The sequence below is a fragment of the Balaenoptera borealis genome, assembly GCF_965194805.1.
Source record: "Balaenoptera borealis genome assembly, chromosome: 4".
In the NCBI taxonomy this organism is placed as follows: domain Eukaryota; kingdom Metazoa; phylum Chordata; class Mammalia; order Artiodactyla; family Balaenopteridae; genus Balaenoptera; species Balaenoptera borealis.
The window spans coordinates 28,460,979-28,478,533 of NC_138861.1; the positions used below are offsets into that span (position 1 = coordinate 28,460,979).

At 39.5% G+C, this 17,555-nt stretch overlaps 2 protein-coding genes across 3 annotated transcripts in view; one reads left to right on the forward strand and one right to left on the reverse strand.

Annotated features, from left to right (window-relative positions):
• The window catches only part of LAMTOR3 (late endosomal/lysosomal adaptor, MAPK and MTOR activator 3), a 92,811-nt gene that overhangs the window by 12,062 nt on the left and 63,194 nt on the right, over positions 1-17,555 (reverse strand). The window lies entirely within an intron of this gene.
• Positions 1-17,555, forward strand: part of DAPP1 (dual adaptor of phosphotyrosine and 3-phosphoinositides 1) — a 58,565-nt gene that overhangs the window by 403 nt on the left and 40,607 nt on the right. The gene's annotated exons all lie outside the window — the stretch shown is intronic.

The following is a 17,555-nucleotide window of genomic DNA, read 5'->3' on the forward strand; positions in this document are numbered from 1 at the left end:
AGTTGCGGTCGTTGCTGGGTTTCCTTGTTATTGATCTGGTCTATGAATAAATGTGCTGTAAAGAGTTCTGAGCTCCAAGCTACTGACAGTAAGTGGGCTGCGCTGCTGGTGAGATAAACAGAAAGCCTAGACCCTACAGCAAGGGAGAGGGACTTTTTCAAAGGAGAAAGAACGAGGAAGTGTCTGCAGCAGTGTCCCATATGTGTTTCTTGCTCCTGACACTGCATTTGTGAGCTCTTGTATGCATGCATGTCTGTAAGGGCAACTTTGAGCCTTCTAAGTACTAACAAGTCAGGAAGAGGATAAACACTGCCCCAGACAGGTTACACATTTAGGTAGGAAGAGGCACTGTAGTCCCGTCTTTAAGAAGGGACCAGATGAGACAACGCATCAGGATACGTAATAAAAGAAGCAAATGTTACACAAGAGAGGGGTAGGGGATTTCCTAGAGAAACTGCTCCTTTCCCTTGAAGCACCTGGAATAGCCTGGTGAGGCTGATTTGGCTGTGATTCCCAAGAGGCGAGACCTGCACCTGCTGTCTCACTAAACAGCTCTGATCTTCACAAACACTCAAGGGCAGAGGAGCTGCGATCCTCTCCATCTTCCAAAGGAAGAAAACAAGCACCAAAGGGATTGAATAATTTGCCTGCGGTCACACATCAGTTACAAGTCGGGATTCCAATCTGCCAAGTCTATGTCCTTAACCAGAGAAAAACTAAAGTAGGGATGAAATCTCTCTGCCTCAAGACTGCAGAGATTGTATTTTGGGGTGTTGTAAGCGTTCTCAATAAGTCCTGTCTTTAGATTTTAAACTTGAGGTCTCAGAATTGAACTTTACCTTCATAGGGTAAATCAAACGTAACAGCTAGACTTTTCAGTAAAGTAAACTCCTCTTATGGGGAGTCAGAGCTCCAGGACACCTCTAGCCTTCTAGACCAAACCCCCAAACTGCAGAGGTAAAATATTCCCTGAGCATCCAAAATGGGTGTCACAAAGTCCAGGCACTAAAGCTGGACCCTGGGCTCTCACTTAGACCCGTATGAAGTTATTCAACTATCATTCTTTATGTGTTTGGTTATGTGGATTCCCAGCCCACCATCGGTAGGAGAAGAGAGACAAAGGAAATATTCAGCTCTGGTCCTTTAATTCAACAATCTTTGAGCCTAGGCTCTGTGCTTGAGTACCCTTGGCACTCACTTGGATGACAAACATGAACTAAACACTGTCTCTTCTCCCCACCTTAGTGCCCGTAGCAGGAAGCAACCTTAGGTAAAACCCACTAGGAAACAGAATTGTGTCTTCCCTCCATGTGCAGAGATGGACATTCAATACAACCCAGAAACACCCCAAAAAGGTGCTTTTATGTCCATACTTCACTATTTCAGAAGGCCTGGAAATGTCTTAAACATTGGAAGACAGTTTCTGTAACAACAGGCAAGCTACAGTGGTCTAGGGAAGTTGCTCTACGGTTTCGGTTCTTAACCTTGGCTGTGCGCTAGAATTACCCAAGGAGTTTTTCAAAATTCCTGCCCAGGCCACACACCAGACAAATGACATCAGTATCTTGGGGGTGAGCGTTTTCTTTTTAAACTTTCCAAGTGATATCAGAACAAGACCAGGGTTGAGAATCACTGCATGGAATAGAAATCCATCAGAAGCACTGAGTAAATGGGCCCTTGTTTGTTGGATATGTACCTGAATCTTAAAGCCATTAATAAACATTGACATTTCGTCTGTGGGTTTGGGAGCATTTGTTTAACAATTTTATTGAGGTATATTTTATAGATCATAGAGCTCACTCATTTCCAGTGTACAATTCAATAACCTGTAGTGCCTTTAAAGAGTGGTACAACCATCACCATAAATCAATTTTAGAACATTTTCATCCCCCCAATAAGAAGCCTCAGAAGCATTTTTTTTTATATACTCAGTGGTGTGTTAATAAACCACCTGGGTGAGGGATAGCCCTGATTCAAGAGTCTGCCTGTTTCCCCGGTATAAATACTCCAATCACAGGCATCTTCAAGCTGCCAAGGGTTTAACAACAAGATTACAAAATTCCTGAGAATTTAATAATGGACTTGAGTTAGTACTTGTGCCTCTAGGACAATCCTGATATACCTCTCATAGGTCATAAGATCTGAGAAAACTTGAAAATGACCTGTTGCCTCTGGCAGAATTCTGAATGAAATGAAACTTCTTCTTTGAACCTCTAGGCTACTGGTTAGGTATAATCTACCCCCAAACTTCTAATTAATTCAGTTTTTAAAATGCTCCTTAAAAACAAAATGATTTAAAGCAGTTGATAGATAAAAAGTGGCTGGTTTTAATGCCTTCATTTTGAAATCGTTTTTAATAGGTTATCTGAGTAGTTAGGTGAGTTCTTACGTTTGTATTTTTGATAGATACAAACAGACAAGGTGGTGGTTAAATTAAAGAGATGGCATACATCTTTGTTCTTTGGTCCCATTTTTCTTCAGGTTCTGGAATCTGTAAGCTCTGCAAATTAAACCCTGCATTGCAACAAATCCATCCCCTGCCTTTCTAGGACACACATGACTTGCTCAGAAGACATTCTTTCTAAAGTACCTAAATCGAGCAACTCAGATGCATTTCTCTGTCTCATTTGCAGAGTATCAGTCTAAAAACACTTATTTTCCTTCATCCTAAACATATTAATGCATCCAGAAGCAAATGGGAGATAACACAATTTGCAATGGTTGCTCAGCTTCACTTACACGTTGGCCGAATGGGATGGGGGAGGGAGGGGCAAAGGCTGTGGAGAATGGTCAGTGAGAAGCAGGAGGTGTATTGGGAACAGAGGGCAGGCTGTGTGTGGCTTCCAAAATGAAACAACGGGGCTGTGAAACAAATAGTGAATATCTGAGACACCACCTAAGGAACAAACTAGGATAGAATTGCTAATCAGTTAACAATTTACGATTCCAGCAATTCTTTGATTATAACAAAGGCTCCTACAAAACAATGTAGTTTTGTATGTAACTACAAACTATATAACTACAGACACAAAAGGGATACTGTGAAATAAAAATATTTTAGCATATTTTTAAATATTCAAATTATCTAGTCAGACATATTCCTTCAAGCAAGAAATATAATAAATGTTCCCTTTTTTATATGTTTTCCTGTCTCAAATTTTATAAGGAAGTGTCTGTGTTTGGCTGTGCTGTCAGAGTCAAGAAAGTAGATTCTAAGCTCTGGATATTTAAGTAAATTAATTAAAAACTCTCTAATTTCTCTGCTGCTTCCCCTATAAGAGAAGGTTAGAGCAGATCAGGGATCAGCAAACTTTTTTTGTCAGGAGCCAGGTAATAAATATTTTAGGCTTTGCAGGCTTTATGATTTCTGCTTCAGCTACTCACATCTGCCATTGTCATGCAAAAACAGCCATAGATAACACAGAAACAGATGACTGTGACGGTGTTCAAACAAAATATTATTTAAGGACACTGAAATTTGAATTTCATACAGTTGTCATGAGTCATAAAATATTCTTCTTCTTTTTTCCCCCTAACCACTTAAAAACGTAAAACCATGCTTGGCTCACAGTCTACACCAAAACGTGTAACCTGGTAGGAACTGGCCCTCACGTGGTGGTTTGCTGACGACCCAGGGAATAAGTAACAATAACCAAAGCGAGTTCTTACGAAGAGGCAGGCATTTTGCATACAGGAGCTCTGGCCTTCAAAAGGTGTCTACGTTCCAGCTTTACACACGAGGAGACTCATTAGCAGAGAAATCAAGCTGCCTGGAGTCCCAGAGAATCCGGGTCCCAAGTCCATGCTTATTCCACCCAACCAGGTTGCCCTCCTGTTGTGAGGGTCATTTGCCGGCACCAGGTCGTTCACATCGTTTGGCCTTCACAGTAACACCATCAATACAGTATGATTATACTCATTTTATAGATGCAGAAGGTGGCTTCAGATCAGTCAAGTGAACTGTCCAGGCCACAGACCTCATAGGTGGTGCCCTGAGAGTGCCTAGGCGCGTACTCCAAAGCTGACTCTCTCTCCACCAATGGAAGAAGGTACACCTTCTAAGAACGGCAATTTAGTAAGGGTTGGATGCTCACCATGTGCCCGGCACTATTTTAAGCCTTTTGCTCGTATGACTTATTAAATTCACACATCACTGCCAGGTAGATACTACCACTAGTGGCATTCCTGCTCACAAATGAGAAAAATGAAGGACAGAGCTTTTATCACGTGCTCAAGATGACACGCTCATAAACCTTCAAATCCAGGAGTTTGGCTCCAGAGCCCACATGCTTCTCCACTAACACAACTTCCTGCTTATTATATGAGCACTGTTAGTGCTAGTGAGAACTGAGAGAAAAAAATGTTCTGTGATTACTACCACCAACACATTTTTTTACTAAAAGACATTATTCTTTCACATTTTTCACATAACAGACATGCATACAGAGCCAGGTCAATATCTTAATTCATCAGAACTTTTTTGAATTGTGTGTAGATTCCTTTCTTTGGGGGCTAGGCAAATCGAATAGGCTAAGAAAAGTATAGTAAATTCAAAGCTTTGAAGGAAGCTGTTTACAGAGCTGATACCAAGTAGAGCAAAAAAGCTTGTTCCTCTTCTGGGCACAATTCTGTAATCTTGGACTCTAAAAATGGAAGGTGATTCTCTTGTGGCCGAGCGAGAGTATGTAACTAGTGTACAGTTTGATCTCTGCTTGAACTAAAATGAATTTCCTCTTCAGTTGTGTTTCTGTTCCTCTATGGGTAACGGTGACTTCCTTCTACTTACATGTGGAAATCTAGCCACGCACGTTCTCCACATTGAGCGGGGTCACTTTGTTTCATTCATTCTCTTTTCCATTTATTCATAGACCCATCTGTTGAATGATGACACTATACAAGGCAGTGTGTGAGTTGCTGACAGTAAGAAGTGGCTGTCCCCTGAAGGAGTTTACAGTGCAGAGGACAGAGAATGCACGAGTGGGTGGAGTTCGAATGCAGGATAGAGGGACTGAGGGTCATTGCAGTGTCTACATAAAGCACACAGCAGATGGCAAGAAAGAAGGAGATCATTGGATGTGGAGAAGGTGGCCTTGGAACCTGTAGGAGTTTTGTCAGTTGAAGACAGAGAATAAGACATTTTCTAAAGAGAAAATGGCATGAATAAAACAGTAAAAGTGGCAAAACATATGAATATTCAGAAAAAAAAAAGTGTCCACATGGACTCAGACCCTCCCAGTCCCTGGGACCCAGCAGTTACTCATCGTTCAGTCCTGTTCTGGTCTTTACCTCTCAGAGTGCCCACCTTCAGCTACATTCTATGAGAAAGCTTCCACCTGGCTTTCCTCTTCTAGTTTCTAGTGTCATAACCATACACTTAGCCTGTTTTGTTTTTGTTTTTAAGCCTGGGTTAATTTCTTGCCCCCACCAACTCCTCTCAATTATCCTATCAACGAGGATAAATTCCTAGTCTGATCCCCCACGCTCTGGCTCCTACTCCCTGAGATGGACCTGTCTGAACCCAACCACAGCCCACGTAGCTAAGTCTTGGCTGTCACTCGGTCACCTACAGATTCCCTGTGGTCCTGCTTCCCCGACTACTAGTGCCTGCTCCCGTTATCTGTTGTTAGACCTTCTTTGTTCAAAAATATTGAAATTTTAAAAAGCCTAAGGGCAATAACTTAATTTGTTTTGATAAAAGTATAGCTATGTAGGAGAATGTTGCTTTTGAGAGACACATGCTGAATTACTTAAGATTAAAGTGCTATGATATCTGTAACTTACTTTTAAAACATTCATCCAAAAATATATGAAGGAAATCTGGCAAAAAGTTAAAAATTATTCCACCTAAAATATGGGTATTATTTAAATGTGGGTATTATTTATGCTAATTTTTCTACTTTCTTGTATATTTGGAATTATTTATAATAAACACTTTAAAATAATAATAAAATGTATTAATTACTGAAAATTTGGTGAATAAAGAAAAGCACCAAAAATGTCAGCCCTGTACCACCACCCAAAATGACATATTGCTCAACTTCTCTCCAGTCTTTAAAAAATATTTTTCCATAAACACATACACACACACACACACACACGCACGTGCACGTAGATTGAATTGTGCTCGTACCATGCATATAATTTTGCTCTTACTTTCTGGTAGCATACATTTGCATCATCTGTTTCTTGTTCTTTCTCAAAGCAGGTTCTGGGTCTGGTCTTTCCCAGGCTATCCTGTTTCCCTGTATTAAAATTTGAATATTTAGATTGATCCAAATTCCAGAAGACCTTAAATAGATTGAGTTTGGACTTTGGTCAAACATCATTTGACAATATGTAATCATTGAATGTTTATAGGAACGTGGAACTACATGGTCATCATGGGTTTTTTTTAAGGTAGATTAATCTGGTAGTTGAGCATGATCAATAATAATGAGTCCAGAGACAATAAAACTAATGAGTGAGAGAGTTTACAGACTGGTGTATAAGAAACTAGAGTGAGGACCTGGGAATAGTAAGGAAGGAACAGGGGTGGAAGCCAGTAATTCTACTGAGCTAAAAACATAAGTGATTCACATCCAAATAAGAATGAGTTCTGCTTTTGTATATTTTTTCAAAATGGCATCAAAGAAGTTTTAAAAATCTTAATGGCATGAATTTCTTCTAATTTATCCATTGTTTGCTTTCTCATTGTAAATATCTAAAGTTGCCTGGGTCTCATGTGATTGCTTGTACGATTCTGACTCCCCACCAGTTGAGTCTATACTTTGGGTTAATTCTCTACATAATCTTAGAATCATTTTCTAGATGTCAGTCCTAAAGCCCTAAGACGTTTGGCCACCTGCTCTAGGCTGAGCACAGTACACTCTTTTTGACAGTGATCTCCTTAGGGGCAGGGTGGTAGTTTACTCATATTTGTCTATTCCATCCAAGCTCAGCACTTGACAAAGAGCAGATGTTTAAATATCTGAATTGTCCCAAGTTGGGTCAAAGCCAAGACCAGAACTCAAGGTCCCTGTCTTCAGCCCTCCACATCAACACTGGTGATGTTCTTGTATTTATTACCCTCAGACTCACTCAGTCCTCTTAACAAAAGTTTTTACTGCTGGGACAAATTGACGTTGGTTAGAGGCAGCATCTGAACAATGGAAGAGACAGGAGATAAACTAATGAAACAAAGATCTTTTTCTTACATCCCCCAAAGTTTGGGACTTTTTCCTAGAGTTATAGCTTCCTGAAAGCGACCTTCTCTGTCTCCTGTCCCAACCCACAATGGTAGGTTGTCAATGGCAACTACAGTCCAAAGACAATTACCCTGAAGCAGCATTTTATGATGTATATAAGATGCAAGAATAACCACAGTAAGTGCAGAGTCAAGCTTGATTCCACTCCGAGATGAGCCCTCCTGAGAGAGCATCTGGTTTAGGATCTCTGCCCAGGCATTCAAGTCCCCCTCAAGCTCTTATCCATGAAATAGTTTTTCTAGTCAGTCTCTGAGCTTTGGTTCCCAGTCCAAATCAAACATTCCCTGAGCCCCAACCACTGGAGGAGCAATGATGCTCTTTTGGTTTTACAGCCACTCGTGTATTGTGCAGGCTGACCTGGGGACTGGAGAGGACTTCTGCTGGAATGAGACGCAATTTGCCTCCCACCCCCCATCTCCCCATCTGTGACTCTGCCCGCGGGTCTCTCATGTCTCTGACAGCCCTGGGTGCATTGACCCAAGTCATGCTCTGTGGGTCTGTATCTTTCTCTCACTTTGGTTTCTCTGCCTCTGTCTCCTGGACCACTCTGATTGGGTCTCTACTTGTGTTCCCTAGGTCACTGTCCCTACGTGCTTCTGGCTAGCTACATGAGCCGCTGTGCCTTTCTCTTGTCTCTAGGTCTGAGTATCTCTCTTTCTACAGCTTTTGACTTATGTATCTCTCACTCTTTGTGCCCATCTGTGTCTCTGGATCTCTGAGTCTCTCTCTTTCTGTGTTTCCATCTCTCAGAACTTCTCTCCTCATTCATCAGGCTCCTTCAGGAACAAGTTTATCCTGGTTTCCAACTCCCACAGAATTATCATACCCCTTCAGTCTTGTTTCCCTGTAGCTGAGCCTTGACTCCCGCAAAAAAACACTTGGGGCCCCACCTTTAGTTCATTGTTTGACCAAATACTCACATACTCTGCCTCTGTCATCACTCAGGTATGCTTCCTAAAGCCTGGGGCAGCTGGCCTCACCATTTAGCTCTGCTATTAGCATTTGTAAATGTAGACATTTAGAACTGCAATGTGGAAAGCCTCAGACAAGCTGGTTCCATCACGGAAACCTCCTGATTGCAAAGACTATGGTCTTTCTTCAGCCTCCCCTATGTATCACACTGCGATACATAGAACTTTCAAACTTTTTGCAAAGCCTCTCCTTGGTTCTCTCCTTGGTCAGGGTCAATTTGCTATGATCAATGGAAAGGTCAGCCCACATTTGTGAACAGGGGACTTAACATGCTTATGTGGTCAACACCACGTTGTCACATAATATACGCCACTGCCTGACTATAATACAAATTGCTGCACTGATAGTTTTTGAGCTAAATAAGACATTTCCTTTTCCTTAATCCATGATTTCTGATGGCTTAAAGAGTCAAGCGTTTCATGTTTTCACGAAGTCAAAGTGTCTAGCACCAACACTGTGAACAAATGTACACAAAGGCAATCAGCTGTAAAGCAAATCCCATGGAGTGACTCAAGTGCTGAGAACACATGAGCCCAAGTTAAGATTGCTTAGATTGAGATTGCCTAATAGATTCATTTTTTATTCTATTATCATTGTGTTAGCAGGATTCTGAGGCCAAGCACAGACTTAGCAAGCAAGAAGACAGATCAATGAGCTGTGCTATCCATGGCCTTAAGAAAACTCTGTTATCCATGGCATCATAGGTTATGCATTTGCCATCTTTGGTCTAGAGAGTTCAGAAAGTGTGTCAGCATCATTCAAAAGTGAAAATAAGTTTGAAAATGAAAAAAAAAGTGAAAATTCTCCAAAGAAGAGAGCTTTTGTTGGCTGTTCAACTCCAACGCCTGTTAGCTCTTTTTACACAATTAGGAATTTCTATTATTGCTTTGGGTTGAAATGTATGTCCTCTTTATAAGCCTGAAGGGACAGAATCTAGGTTCTATGTCACTTCTCTTTGCCAGGAAGGGGAAAAATATGTCATTAAATATATGAATAATCTGTAAACGTGGGTTACTAAGAAATTTTCTCCCCAAGATGTATGTAATCTAAACGGATGTATGGCTCATGTTTTAACATGCAAGACTGATTTCTGTGCCCACTTGTTCTTCCAGTCTTGTTTTGCATTACTCCTCAACATAGACCCTCTGTTCCAGGTAGGCATTGTGTTTCCTGTATACACCATGCATATGTCAACCTCAGTGCCTTTGCTTATGCTACTGCTCTGGTTGGAATGCTTTTTTCTCTCACACTTGATGAATTCTATATCTGTTCTTCAAGTTCCAACTCATGGTATTCCTCCTCCATGAAGTTATCCCTGATCATTTCATCCCGTCACGGGCTCTTCCTTCTATACCATTTACTGTCCCCATCACTAAGATGGCAGCTATTTGGGGATTTTTTTTGATGAAATTTGCCACAGATCCTTCTCGTTTCCTCTAAGTACTTATTTCCTAAGTACTGTAAAACTCCTTAGTACATTCTTTGCTCTCTTTGTCCCGCTTTTAGATTCCACACTCTGTACACTCAAACCATCAAGGTTACTGAAATGAGTTGAAGTTTTTAGGACCAAGGGTTCTTCAGCTCCATGCTTCTCAAACGCTAAACTGCATAGCAATCATGTGGGGCTCTTGATAAAAGCAGATTATAATTCAGCAGGTCTAGGAGGCCTGCAAATGTGATGAATTCCTAACAAAATCTCAGGGTATTGAGTGGAAAGGCTTCACATTGTTTTTCAAACACCAGGTACAACCCAAGAGTGTTCTTAAAGTTAATTTAGTGGGTCACAATCAATATTTGTTAAAAAGAAATAGAAAAGAATATAGTAAATAGTGTTTAGGAGAATAGTGTTGTTTCCTATAACACTTTTTGTTTTTTTGTGTACGTTTATAATGTAAGTGTGTGTGTGTGTGTGTGTGTGTGTGTGTGTGTAGAGAGAGAGAGAGGCAAAAGAGAGGGAGGCAAAATGTATTTTATACTAGGGGCCAATTCGAAAAGTTTGAAAGCCTCTCCTTTAAAGGACAGAGCAGAATGAGATATAAACTTGTATCAGCAAATTAAGACAATGAAACCGATTGGGATAAGAAACTGTGAAGTCTCCAATAGGCAGGGGCAATTTCCCAGAAGGTTCTAACACAAAGGGCACGGGAACGAGAGAAGAGGCAGAACTGAGGACCAGCTTTCTGGATCAAGCCCGACTGCTTTCTCTGTGGTTGATCTTATTTCCTGTATCTTACTGAGAGGCAGCTATGAAAATTCTTTAGTGGGTGGGTGTTTCCTGATTTGTTACTGTATCATGGGAGGGATAACGCCACTCTTTCCTTCAAGGCCAGCTGTGGGTTTGATAATCTCATAAACCCAGTACAAATATTCTTTGGAAGCTTGATGAGCCTCTGCTGACTATTAGCCTTGAGACTTATTTATGACGATGTGTGGACCTTGGGGGAAAAGGAAAATACAACATCGCTTCGAAAGTGTTGTTATAAAGAGTAATTTCTTGCTCTTTTTTACTTCTTCAGAGAAAATGAGACAGAAAGGCTTTTTTTTTTTTTTTAAGTTTCAGGAGAATGAACCCTATCCCAAATAGCAGAGAAGTCATATTCCCAGCACGCAGTACAGTGTCCAGCATATTCATAATATGTTGTATAAATAGCAAAGTTTTTACCTTGTTCTCTTCTGCAAAAGTTAAAGAGTCATGAGAAGTTTATTAAAGAAGTCAGTGTTCCAACATGAAAATAAGTGAGTTTTCCTACCAGGTGTTATTATTGGTCACCTTGGCAGATGAGAAAGACAGAGGTTGCTACTCGTGTGGTGTCACATAGTGAACGCGCCAGAAGCCACTGAAGCAGAAGGACTCATCGCTAAGGAAAAGAGTGGAGACAAAGGCCAGCTCTCACCTCGCAAAATTTTCACTGATACTGCATGGGTGTCTGTGACCCACGTTAGCTGCTTATTAGCGTTCCTTTCCACTTGGCAGTTCCCAGGAGCAAAAAGGTTTCTTATTGCACTTAATTCTAAAAACATCACCTTTCTAATGCAGCTGGGGGAGAAGTGGCAGAGCCGCAGAGGAAGATGACTTGCTTGGGGGTTTTAATCCACAGCAGGTCTAGCGTGAATCAGCAGCATGATGCAACTGTCAGGAAACGAATGCAATCTTGGGCTGCCTTACAGCGTACCTGGCAGCCAGAATGGGGAGATCCTGTGGGGCTTTGTTTTGCACGTCAGATCTTACCTTGAAGACAGATTTTGAAAATTTAGAAGGTATTCAGAGGAGATAAGTTCTCTGGGTGATCAAGGGACTGAAAATCTATTGTAAAAGGAGAAGTTGAAGATGATGGAAACAAAAGAGAGAACATTCTAAATGTTTCTAACTATTTGTATAAGTATCATCTATATAAACCCAAGAAGTAGCTCTGAGACCATCTGTTGAAAGCCGTACAGCAAGAAAACGTTAATTTGATATATAGGCAAGAGTTTTCTGGCCATCAATCATGGAAGTGTGGAATGGGCTTGCCTGGGAAGTAGTGAGTTCCGCATCATTAGTAATATGTAAACAAAGATTGAATAAGGGTCTTATTAGGGTTTAGACTTTATTCACACACTGTACAAAAATCAGAAATATAAACCAAGCTGCTGGTTGTGATTTTCTCTGCAATGAGGGATTATATGTGGCTTTTATTGACTAAGTTAAACATTTTTAATTATTTAATTTTTTAAAAAATAAAAAGCAGACATGGCTTTTATAATCACCAGAAGTGAGAGTGTGAAGCCAATGAAGCTTCAGCTTCAGGTCCTCTGCCTTGCACAGACCCTAGTGATGTAGTTAAAATAAATGTAGTCAACTCAAAGAGTATTTAAGATTAATCCCTGAACATTAAAATTTTAAATACCCTGAAATCTTACAGCTCATTTATGAAAGAAATTTGATAGAGGTTCTCAAATTTTCCAACGGTCCTAAAAACTTCATTAGCAATATCATATCGTGAAGTTGAAAATAACTTTTCTATGCTATCAATAATTTTAAAAAAACATTATAGGTGAAAGACTGAATTCTTATTCTATTCTCTATATAGAAAATCGTAGTATACAATTGTTTTTAGATGAAGAAATAACCAGAGATGACACGGCCAAAAGTATAGAGAGAAAAAGGTATAGGGGTATGTAAACACTTAATTAATGAATATAAGTTGTTTTCTCAGTTTTGAAATGTTTGTGATATTTGTCAGTTTTTTATTTTTATTTTTTTAATTTGTGATATAATTGACGTATAACATTATATTCATTTCAGGAGTAAAATAAATATAAGGATTTGATAATGTATATATAGCAAAATGACCACTGCAATCACTCCAGTCAACAACCATCACCACACATGGTGAACAAAACTTTTTCTTCCTGTGATGAGAGCTTTCAAGATCCACTTTTCTAGCAACTTTCAAATAAGCAATACAGTATTATTAACTGTAGTCACCAAGCTGTACATTACATCCTCATGACTTAGTCATTTTATAACTGGAAATTTGTACCTTTTGGTACCCTTTACCCATCTCACTATCCCTTCCTCCCCCACCTCTGGCAACCAGCAATCTGTTCTCTCTATCCATGAACTTGGTTTTTCGTTTGTTTTTTGTTGTTGTTTTATTTTTACTTATTTATTATCTTTTCATAGTTAAAGCTTGGTGAATTTTTATTCTTTTTTAATCAAAATATAGTTGACATACAATATTATGTTAGTTTCAGGTGTACTACATAGTGACTTGACATCTGTGTACATTATGAAATGATCGCCATGCTAAGTCTAGTAACCATCTGTGCCCTACAAAGTTATTACAATATTATTGACCATATTCCTTATGCTGTATATTACATCCCTGTGGCTTATTTATTTTATATCTGGTCGTTAGTACCCCTTAATCTCCTATACATAGTTCACACACAACCCCCTCCCTTACGGCAACCATACATTTGTTTTCTGTATCTCTGAGTCTGTTTTAGTTTAGTTTAGTTTGGTTGGTTGTTTTGTTTTCCGGATTTCTCATATAAGTGAGATCATACGGTATCTACATTTTTCTGTCTGACATTCCCTTTAGCATAATGCACTCAAGGTCCACCCATGTTGTCAAAAATGGCCAGATTTCACTCTTTTTATGGCTGAATATATATACATATATAAAACATTTTCCTTATCCATTCATCCATCAGTGGACATTTAGTTGTTTCCATGTCTTGGCTATTGTAAACAATGCTGCAATGAATATGGGGGTGCATATATCTTTTCTAATAAGTGTTTTAATTCTCCTCAGATAAATACCTGGGAGTGCTATTGCTGGGTCATATAGTAACTCTATTTTTAACTTTTTGAGAAACCTCCCTACTGTTTTCTATAGTGGTTGCACCAATTTACATGTCCACCAACCTTTTCTCCACATCCTCACCAACATTTGTTAGTTCTTGTCTGTTTGATGATGGCCATTCTAACAGGTGTGAGGTGGTATCTCATTGTGGTTTTGATTTGCATTTCCCCGATGATTAGTGATGTTGAGCATATTTTCATATATCTGTTGGCCATCTGTGTGTCTGTTTTGGAAAATGTCCATTCAGATTTCTGCCCATTTTTAAATCGGATTGCTTTGGATTATTTGTTTTTTTGCTATTGAGTTGTATGAGTTCTTTATCTATTTTGAATATTAACCCATTATCAGATATATGATTTGCAAATATTTATTCCCATTCAGTAGGTTGCCTTTTGTTGATGTCAGCTTTTAAAATTTGTAATCTATTGTGATTTCTCATTCTAAATAATTATTCTTTTCTTTTTTTGGTAATTTTATACTAATTTTCTTAAAGAGACTTCCAAATTTTGTAAGTTTCAAGCCCCTTAAAATTTGACTCTTCCGTCTAATAATCAGAAGAACAAAATAAAAAAATGTTAAACACAGTCCCAATTACAGGAACTTTAGGCCCGTGCAATTAGGACTCTATGTAATGAGCTATTGTATATGCGTATTAATCCACAAAAAGCCGTGTAGACATCAGCCGAGGAACTGTCAGCATCCAGGGCCCAGTATAAGACAGCATCAGTCTCCTCCCAGCTTCGTCTCACCATGCCTGACTGCTGCCCTTTGGCACTCACCTGAATTACTCACCCCACGATGCAGGGCTCTGACCCTGTACATACCTGGCATTCTCTTGCTTCTTGGCCTTTGTTCCTCTTATTCCCTTTGCACAGAATAGCTCCCTGAACGATTGTCACTCCATATCCCACCAGACTTTAAATAGAGAAAAATTCTCTCTCTCCCTCCCCGCAAATGCTAGATCATTTCCAGTGTTCAATAAACAATAGTTGAATAAGTAAATTAAGTAAAATATTTAAATAAAGCCAACATTAACAGGGCCCTGGAGGTTGGATCAAGGTAGACATACAGTTTTCTTTTTTTCAAATTTTAGTTACCCAATTAATATATGCGTGTATTTTATTTTATTTTTCATTAGAACAAGCTAAATTAGGAAAATCTGATCGAGCTAAAGTCCCCTTTAACAACGCCCTCAATCCTGGTTCCTTCTTTTAAGGACCAAACTTATGAGTTTGGTGTGTATTTTATCAGACTTCTATTTTGTGCTTTTATATATTATTATATGTGTATGTGTTGTATTGTTTGGAGGGAATGAGAGAGATTTTTCAAAATTAAGTGGTTTCAGACTATACCTGCCACCAGTTCCTCTAACTTAACAATATGTTTTGGGATCTGTCAACTCTGATGTGCGTGGACACAAATATTCACTCCGTGTTTCTCCGTGGGGGAGTGATTAGCATTCTGAGAGGGACAATTCTCAGTTGTTCAGGACTGCATCGGCCATCAGAGGGTGGTAATCATTCCTGGTGCCCCCTCACAATGTGTTGGTAGCACCCAACCCCCTGCCTTTAGCATTTGGCAACCAACAACGCTCTTAGCTTTTCAAACTCTTTCGGTTAACTTTTAACATAATCTCATCCTATGAGCACTCACTGCACTGCACTTATCTGTCATCTCACTGTTGGTGGATATTTAGGATGGCTCCTAATTTTTATTCTCACAAACGCTCTGCAGTAGACACCTTAATTCACACTTCCTTCTGTGTACGTGTGAGTGTTTCACTAATAAGCCACCAGAAGTGGAGTCGCTGGTCATGTGTGCATGTCCAGTTACACTAGATGTGCTAAGTTCCCCTCCAACTTAAACACCTGCCAACAGTAGATGATAATATCCATGGCCCCCAAATTCTCCAGAACTTAATACCAACCCTTCCATTTTAGCTGATCTGGTGGATTACAAAAGTACTGCATTGTTGTTTTAATTTGCATTTTTCTGATTAATAGTGAGACTGTTTATTTGAAATACATATTTCCTCTTCTGTGAAAGACTTTCATTTTCTCTTCTGTATGTGTACATATTTTAATTTTTACTACATATGTTTTATAATCAGAAAAAAATAATGCACACTTTAAAAAATAACTTACATATTCTTCAAGGCCTACTTAGATGTTGGGTCATTCAGAAAATGGCCTTGGGGCTTCCCTGGTGGCGCAGTGGTTGAGAATCTGCCTGCTAATGCAGGGAACACGGGTTCGAGCCCTGGTCTGGGAAGATCCCACATGCCACAGAGCAACTAAGCCCGTGAGCCACAACTACTGAGCCTGCGTGTCTGGAGCCTGTGCTCCGCAACAAGAGAGGCCACGATAGTGAGAGGCCCGTGCACCACGATGAAGAGTGACCCCCCACTTGCCGCAACTAGAGAAAGCCCTCGCACAGAAACGAAGACCCAACACAACCAAAAATAAATAAATAAATTAATTAATAAAAAATGGGCTTGATCTTTCTTCCTATAACCCCCACTGGATACTTTACTCTCTCTTGGATGTAGTTTGCAAAGTACTTGTCTTACCCTCTTGACTAGATTAATGGTTTCTTGAGGCTCAGCCTGGGTTTGTGTTCCCTTTGACCTGCCTAATACAATGCCTTGCACAGATTTGAACTTAATAGATAAAGATTTATAAAGTCAAATGATAGAAGATAGAGAAGGTTAACTGTGGGAAAACTACCAGCTGAATAAGACTGTATTTTCAACCTTTCACTCTTCATGTACACAGTCTTGAACCATCCTTACCAAAGATGGACATATTCCTGCAAAGGGTATGTAATGTTATTTGGCTTTATAGTCAATTCCCTGGAAGATATGCTGATCTGAAGTTCCTAGGAAAGGATGCTTAACTCAATTAAGACAGGGAGTTTAGGTATTTGTGGAAGAGTTGTTTGGGGCGTGAGGGTCCTCATTGCCCTGCAGACATCATGAAGCGTAGATGCTGCCTGGAAGCCTCTGTCTTAGGTTTGCCCAGGCCCAGGACTCCGTGAAAACTGTGACAGTGATGTTGACTCAACCAAGTGATGTTTCTCACCCAGAAATTACCACTCCCTGACATGTTCCAAATTAGAGCACAGTGTGATCCTTCTTGCTTTATATTCAAGGATTTCTTATGTGTTTATGATATATAGCTACTGTTTAAAAGATTACCATAAAAAAGTTCTCAGTAAAAACTGTCGCCAAGCTAGAATGATCAGAATTCTGTAAATGCTTTAGACAGACATCAGATCTTGTTGAAAAGAATCCCAAGGAATGTCCAAATTCTTTACATTTAGAATTTTGTTGATCAAATTTTGTTGCTTCAAGAGACTTCCCTGGTGGTCCAGTGGTTAAGATTCTGTGCTTCCAATGCAGGGGGCGCGGGTTTGATCCCTGGTGGGGGAACTAAGATCCCACACACTGCGCAGCCAAAATAAATAAATAAATAAACAAATAAACAAATTTTGTTGCTTCCAATAAGTAATCTATTGGCTCAAACTGAATGGTTTGCTGAAATGTTCATTCAAAAAATAATTATAGGCAAAATGTATTTAAGAACTTGTGACCTCGTAGAGATTTCACTTATCAAAAGGAATTAGAATTTTGTCTGTAACCAAACCTGAAGTTTTTGATAGCCTCACTTTTAGCTCCTCCAACTGCCCTTTTTTTTAAAAAAAAAAAAAAAGAGGTATAATTGACATACAACATACTAGTTTTAGGTTCCAATTGTCTTTTGTAGGAATTTCATTCCGTGAAGATTTGAGCATGTCTGGGAATTAGTCCAATGAATGGGTAAATAAGTCAATGGGATTTCTTATAAAATGCTTTGCCTTGCCATTGCTTTCAGCTAGCAAGCACATTTCTAACACAGGATGGAAGCATCTCTGCCCCAAAGAGGAAATGTGTTAAAGAAGCAGATATTAGGAAATGCAGATTTAGAAAACTGGTAGCTTGGAGACCTAT